This window comes from Phaethon lepturus, unplaced genomic scaffold, assembly GCF_000687285.1.
Source record: "Phaethon lepturus isolate BGI_N335 unplaced genomic scaffold, ASM68728v1 scaffold16347, whole genome shotgun sequence".
In the NCBI taxonomy this organism is placed as follows: domain Eukaryota; kingdom Metazoa; phylum Chordata; class Aves; order Phaethontiformes; family Phaethontidae; genus Phaethon; species Phaethon lepturus.
In genome coordinates this window covers 9216-15822 of record NW_010551354.1, presented here as the reverse complement: position 1 = coordinate 15822, position 6607 = coordinate 9216, and the positions used below count along the sequence as shown (strand labels likewise).

The 6607-nt window shown below is 49.1% G+C and overlaps 1 protein-coding gene across 1 annotated transcript in view; it reads left to right on the top strand.

Moving 5' to 3' along the window:
* The window catches only part of LOC104623724 (inactive heparanase-2), a gene marked incomplete at both ends in the record, with an annotated part of 80501 nt that overhangs the window by 64722 nt on the left and 9172 nt on the right, over positions 1-6607 (top strand). The gene's annotated exons all lie outside the window — the stretch shown is intronic.

The following is a 6607-nucleotide window of genomic DNA, read 5'->3' as shown; positions in this document are numbered from 1 at the left end:
TCTGCAGCTCCAGCCTTTCCCTACCATCCTCATACCCCATCTCTCAGAGCCACCAGACCTACTGCCTCCTTGGCTTCTGTCTGCCCTCGTTCCCGTCTCCTTGGCCCCTTCTTGCTGCTGCTGTCACCACTGCACATCCACTCTGGTCACAGAGCCACAGCAGCTCCAGCCAGCTGGCTGCAGCAGGCAGAGAAGCTCCCACATGTCAGTCTTCACCTTGCAAGGCACAAGAGTTTCTCATCCTTCATGATTTTACTTCCTCCTACTCCTGGTTTGTAGTACCTGTGCAGAGCTAACCACCCATCTGGGTCACTGTGGCTCCTTTTGGTGATGATGTCATTCCACAGTGCTCTGGAAGGAGACTATAAAGGCAAGGAAGCATGTTTGTCAGTGGTGATGAAGCCCTTCCTCCCTGCCAGCTGTGGACATGGCAGGGTTGGGAGAGGGTATGGAGACAATGTCTTGATTACCTGTGGGCAACCCAGGTAGGGGTCAGGTTAAAACCTGTCCCAATCACAGAATCACAGAATGGCAGGGGTTGGAAGGGACCTCTGAAGATCAAAGGGCCCTCTGAAGATCATCCGGTCCACCCCCCCTGCCAAGGCAGGATCACCTAGGGCAGGTTGCACAGGAACACGTCCAGTCAGGTTTTGAAGGTCTCCAGAGAAGGAGACTCCACAACCTGTCTGGGCAGCCTGTTCCATCCTCATCCCTGACCTCTGCATCCACAAATCAACCCTAAGCAGCTTGGTGATTGGGCTGGTGATCTCATCTCATAAAATACTCCAAGCCCAGGTTCCAGTGTTGGTGCTTATGTGGTAAAGAGAGGTGTTAGCTCATAACTCATGAAATGGTACAGGCTGGGATCCAACACAACCAGAGGCCAAGGCAAACTCAAGGTGTTAAAAATGGGAGTCTTTGGTAGCATTTTTATGATGACTGCCCATGGCTTGTGTCCGTGCCATCAGAGGGTGAAGAGGGCTGTGACTGTCTGAGCAGGTCAGCACACATCAGTGGGGTCAGGCGTTGCTTTTTATCCACAACCTCTTCTGGAGTAGCAGCCAAAGGCACTTGTGGGGAAAGAGCTTGTTCGTAGGGAAGAGACACGGCGACTCTGAGGAGAGTCTGGAGTGGGTGGTATCCAGCGGAGGGAAGGACTCTGGGTGGGTTTCAGGAACAAATGTAGGTATTTGGCCTGTCCTCTTGCTGACAAGAGCTTCTGCCCTCTCTGACACAGAGGACTCATAAGCACTGCATCTTTTGGAAGCTCTATTTTGGCTGTTTGACTTTCTTTAAAAGGTAAACCTTGCTGTATTGGCCTAAGGCTCTTTAGGGATGCTGTAAAGGCAAGTGCGTCTCAGTCAGCGCAGCCAGAAGGTTCACCCTTGTGCAAGCTACCACAAGGCTTGTAGCACAGGCTGTACCGGGACACTGAATAGGTCAGAGCAAGAATTCTGTGCAAAAAATCAAACCATGAGACAAGCAACATTAAATTAATGGTACAAAGGGAGGAGGAAGTCACTGCAGCATGCTCAAGCTCTGGTAGCATCGAACTTATGAGTGAATCCATTCACAAATACTTTGAAATGAGGTGTGAAGGATGCGACGAGGCATTTTGCAGCTGGTTATTTGGTAGGGTCAAGGATCTGAGACATAAGCAAAGGATTTAGCTATTGCTCTTTCAGGAGGAAAGGGTTAAGACAGTTGTTGTTGCTGAAACTTGATCTGGACGGCTGGAAGGCCAAAATCAGTCTCACCTGTATAGGAAGAACAAAATGGGTAAGGCAAGACATAGATGAGATTATGCCACTGTGGAAGTACATTGTGTACCTTCATCCTGACTGCTATCTACAATCGGTCATTTCATCTCAGAAAAGATGTAATAGAACCAGGAGGGTTACAGGGAGAGGAGCTGAGGATGTGCAGAGGTATGTGATGTCTTCCACGTGAGAAGAGATTAAATAGGCTATGCCTCTTCAGCTCAGAAAACAGACAGCTGAGAGGGAATGTTATCGAGGCCCATGAACCTGTGATTGGGGTGTTTTTCCCACAGTGCAGAAGGTGGTTTGGAAGGAAGCTTTGGAAAGCAGAAGGAAGCTTTTTCGTGTGGTATGCGATGGCATTGTAGAAGTCATTGTCACAAGATATTGTGGCAGCCCGAGGTGTGTGTTCAGAAAGGGACTGGACAAATCAATGGTGGGAAAAAGCGTCAGTGATAATGCAACGTCATGGTCCAAACGCAACTTCCAGAGTCCCTGGAGTGCAGATTGCCAAGGCTGGGAGGGGCAGTCTGGGACATAAAGCCCTCTTTGCTAGAAGGCTTGTGCAGCCCTAACGTAGATCAGGTTAGTTGAAGAAAGGTGATGTTGAGCAGAGAGAGAATACAATATAGCAGCAGATTTATGCATGGTCCCCACCAGGATTTGCTCCCCAGCATGAAATCGCTGTCTGAAATCTGGCACTGCAGGTCAAAGACTTTGCAGCAGCTGGGATGAGTTGGGTCTAGCACCTGTCTCTGCTGCTGCAGGTATTTGGTTGTGTTTCTGGAGCCTGAAAACATTAGTGAGTGAAGCTTGTGCCTTAGTCTCCTTCACCAACCAGTTCAGACACACGATCAGGCTATTTCTAGCCACCACTGCTGGCTCTAAGGGCAGATATCTGCCACCCAGCTCGAGGGATCCCCCACGGAAGGCTGGTGTTGCTCCTACGTTTGGGGCTTGGGCAGGGGGGTTGCTTTTGTAGTGCTCCAGGGAGTAACAGGTGAAATAACCACGTTTGTTAAGTCCAGCACCCAGGAGTCAGATGATGATGCTAAATCACCCCGGGGAGCCTGTGCGATGGTAACTCGTCTCCTTGCGCAGCTGCATTCTTTGTTACAGGATCACTTTTTTTTTATTATTTAGAGGATGACAATCTGCAGTTACCTGCATGGGAAAGAGCTTTCCAAATGCAGATGGCTCTTTAATGTATCAGGAATAAACCTAGTAAGTTCCAGTGGCTGGAAGCTGAAGCCAGACACATTCAGATGAGAAATAACATACTTGGAGGCTAATTAACCATGGGAGCAATTTGCTTAAGGTTGCAGTAAGTGCTCCATGACTGGCAAGTATTGAATCAGGACAGGAGATCTATTTCAGAGACATGCCCACGCTCAAGTGAAAGTTCCAGTCCTGGGAGATGTGGTTATGGGAGATGCTCTGGGAGAGGTCAGATTTGAGCCATGGTTGCACAACACAGAGTTTTGGTGTCAGTACCTCTCATGGTGTTGCAGCCCTCCTGCCCCACGCTTCCACAGCTCATTCCTGACCCATGAGATGCTGTCCCTCCTTGTGCCAGTATTAGCATTTCTGGGACAGAGCTGTGAACTGTTCGGGTGACTGAGCGACGTTAAATTACATTTTTCTCAGTCCTTATTTAGAAGCAAGCTTGAGCCTCAGTTTTAGCTCAACGCAGGGCCCCACAAGTAGTAATACTGGCATGGGGTGCTGGCACACGGGCAGCTGCAAGGGTAAGGAGATGGACATATGCTCAGTGGCTTTGTCTCATCCTCAGTATCACAGACTCCCTGCCTGAGGCTCCTGTTCCTCCACACGCCTCTGATGTTCTGTTTTCCTACCTAGAGGTGCTACCCCAGCAGAATTCGAGGACTTTTACATTTGCCCAGGTTTCTGATATATGGAAGTCCAGCCAGGGATCCTGCACGGGCATCCCCTGGGGCTGCCACCCATCTGAATTACGGAGCATCGCTACAGTACTCGCCCGCATTGCCTGCACAGCACGGGCTGAGCTCGTCCCGCTGCTTCTGGAGGTGGATTTACTGCACGTGTGCAGCGGGGTCGGTTGGTGCTCACAGAGAAAGCCCAATGTGGAGGAAAATGGCAGATTTACTGCGCCAGCCCAGCCCATCTGTGCAGCACATGTGCAGGGATCTGAGCCCTCCCGGAAGCGTCTGGTTTGCTCTGCCTGCGCTGCGCTGCACACATGGACATCGCGCAGGCCAGGAAATCCCAGATAAAAATGTGCCAGCGCTGGTCATTTGGACCGTATGGGTCTTCACCGGCCTCAAAATCTGTGGTTTGAGCAACACAGGTGCTACAGGAATAATGGGATTTGTAACATCCGTATTCCTAAACTGAGCATATTCAGATACCTGCGCATCACTGCATCTCCACCTGCCCTGGGCTTCCATCTCTTGCTCGTGCAGTACCACTTGTAGGCTGTTGAGCTGCTCTAGGTTCCCTTCGGAGGGTAGAGACCATTGCCCAAGTCATCTGGGGTGCTCCAGACACAACTCCACCATTAAGGCAGGTCTAGAGGTTTTACCAGGAACTTTTTAACTTGATCCTGCAAAAATCTCAATAAAAGGAAAAAGAAAGAAAAACAGGCATGGAAAGCAAAATTTCAGATAGACATGCATCGTTTATGGTAAAATCTGAAAATGACCAGAACTAACTGATTTTTTTCACTCTTACGGAGACAGAAGAGGAACACTGAGCAAGTCAGGGTCTTTTCTGTCCTGCTTTTGGTCCGCACTGTGCTGCCTGAGTGATGCCTGTATCCTAGAACAAAATTTTCTCAGGAGCTCTTTAACAACAGGTCAATTAGCTTCCTAGAGACATGGGACGGGGGGACAGAGGGATGTCCTGCTTCTGCTGCTCCAAGGATGCTGAAGGTTATACCAAGGGTTTGCTTCGCTTTTCAGTCCCTGATCAAAGTCTGCTTAGCGCATGTGTTTGCAGCAGGGCTGTAGGCGCCGTGGAAGTGATGCAGAAGACTGGAGAACTTCTTCCTCCGAGCTCCATCTGCTCACGGTTTTGGACTGCAAGTGGAGAGTCCCAATCTGAGCCTAAAGAGATAATTTAGTGAAGTCAAGGATGGGTCATTTTGCAGAACACAAAGCATTTGAGGGTAGAAAGCAAGCTGAGCTAATCTTCAAACCCAATTGCAATATATCGATCTTCAAACCCAATATAGATTGTGTTCATCATTTCAGTTTAGAGTTCATTAGCTCACTCTTGTACACGTCATGTTTTATGCTTCAGGCAGCAGTCCCTGTACTGAGCGTTTAAAATCCAGGAGCTAGGTTTTTTGATTCCTTCAGCATATTTCTGCATACTTAGTTTCGTAGAACAGCAGTGTCTGCATGGCAGTATTTGAAAAATCCCTTTTTCCCCAGATGACCTGTGTGAGTTCCGGGGAGCTTGCACCTCTCCCTCTGGCCGCACCATGGCTGGTCCAGCTGGTCTCCTCACCCTGCTCAGCTGGAGAGGAACCATTCCCAAATCACCGCCCTGGCACTGTCCTGACCCTCAGGAGAGATGTAAAAGCATTTCTGAAAGGCAAGCCTGGGAACTGAAGCTCGCAGCACTGCTAGGCAGCGGAATCAGGGATGCACCGGTGCTATGGGGTTTTATAGCATGTTATTGTTTTTTCCATTTCTAATTGTATCTCTTCCTTCTCTGTCCGCAGGGATTTATTACCACTGTCTTTGCCAATGTCCTCTTATGCTTCACAGGGTCCAGCTGCCCTTTTGTCCCAGCCTATAATTGACCATCGTCATTAATTTAAAGTCAGAATGATTGTTTCCGAGCTATATTTAGCCTGAAGTTTGCTGCTCTTGTTTCAGAGATGATTAGAGGCTCGTGTGCCAGAAAGCTTGCTGTTCTTCCCTGCCATGACAACTGGTCTGATGGAAGGTCTCATCTCTCCGCACAAACCTTCCCTTTCCTTCCCCACCCTTGGTCATGGGGCTGTCCTGGGGGAGTTGGGGTCACAGGACCCAGCACCACTTATCCCCCATGATCCCCACGCATCGAAGAGCAGCCCGAGACGGTACAGCATTGGTTTCTTTCTCATCACGTTCACTTGCTCAAGCCGATGTCTCCTGTCATGTGCATACATTATCACTTCCAAAATGCATCATTATCACATCCAAAATGCTACACAGCGCACGTTACACTACTGAACAGAAAAGTGTGCTTGTCCAGTCAGTCCGTGCCTTTATATGTTTTCATATCCCTGCTCCAAAGTGTAAGAATGTATAAACTGCTTGGGCTTCCTCCTAAGAGCCGCAGTTTTCCAAGGTGCAGTTTGGATTGCTGGACTAAGGAGCCAGGGAGGGACCATCTTGGATGGCAGCAAGCCTGTGCTAGAGGATGCTGCTGTGGGGGTTGTGTGTGGTCCCCAAGACTAGGAATTGCTTTGGTTTTGGCATGAACAGCATAAGCACCTGTGTAGCCTCAGTTCTGACTCAAATAGGAGCTCTCTGGAGGAGGTGTATTGTCTTTAAGATAGTTGGGTCGTAAGCTATCAAGAGACTAACACATACACATAACTCACTGCAACCGTGTGCATGGAAGTGCTCTGGTGAGTGCCAGGAACGGGACAGACTTAAAGTGCACCCAGGTCAGAATCCCATCGGTTTGCTAACAGCCAATGCCCAGCAAAGAGCATCAAAAAAAGGGAAGCACGTAGCGGTATTTGTCCAGCCTTTCCTCCCATCCTCCAGTGCTCAGGGCTTTCTGAGCTGAAGGTGGCATCTTTACATCTAATAGCTTTGCTGGTTTTTTCTTCCATTTTTTCCCGTTTTCCCAGTCCTTACTTGAGT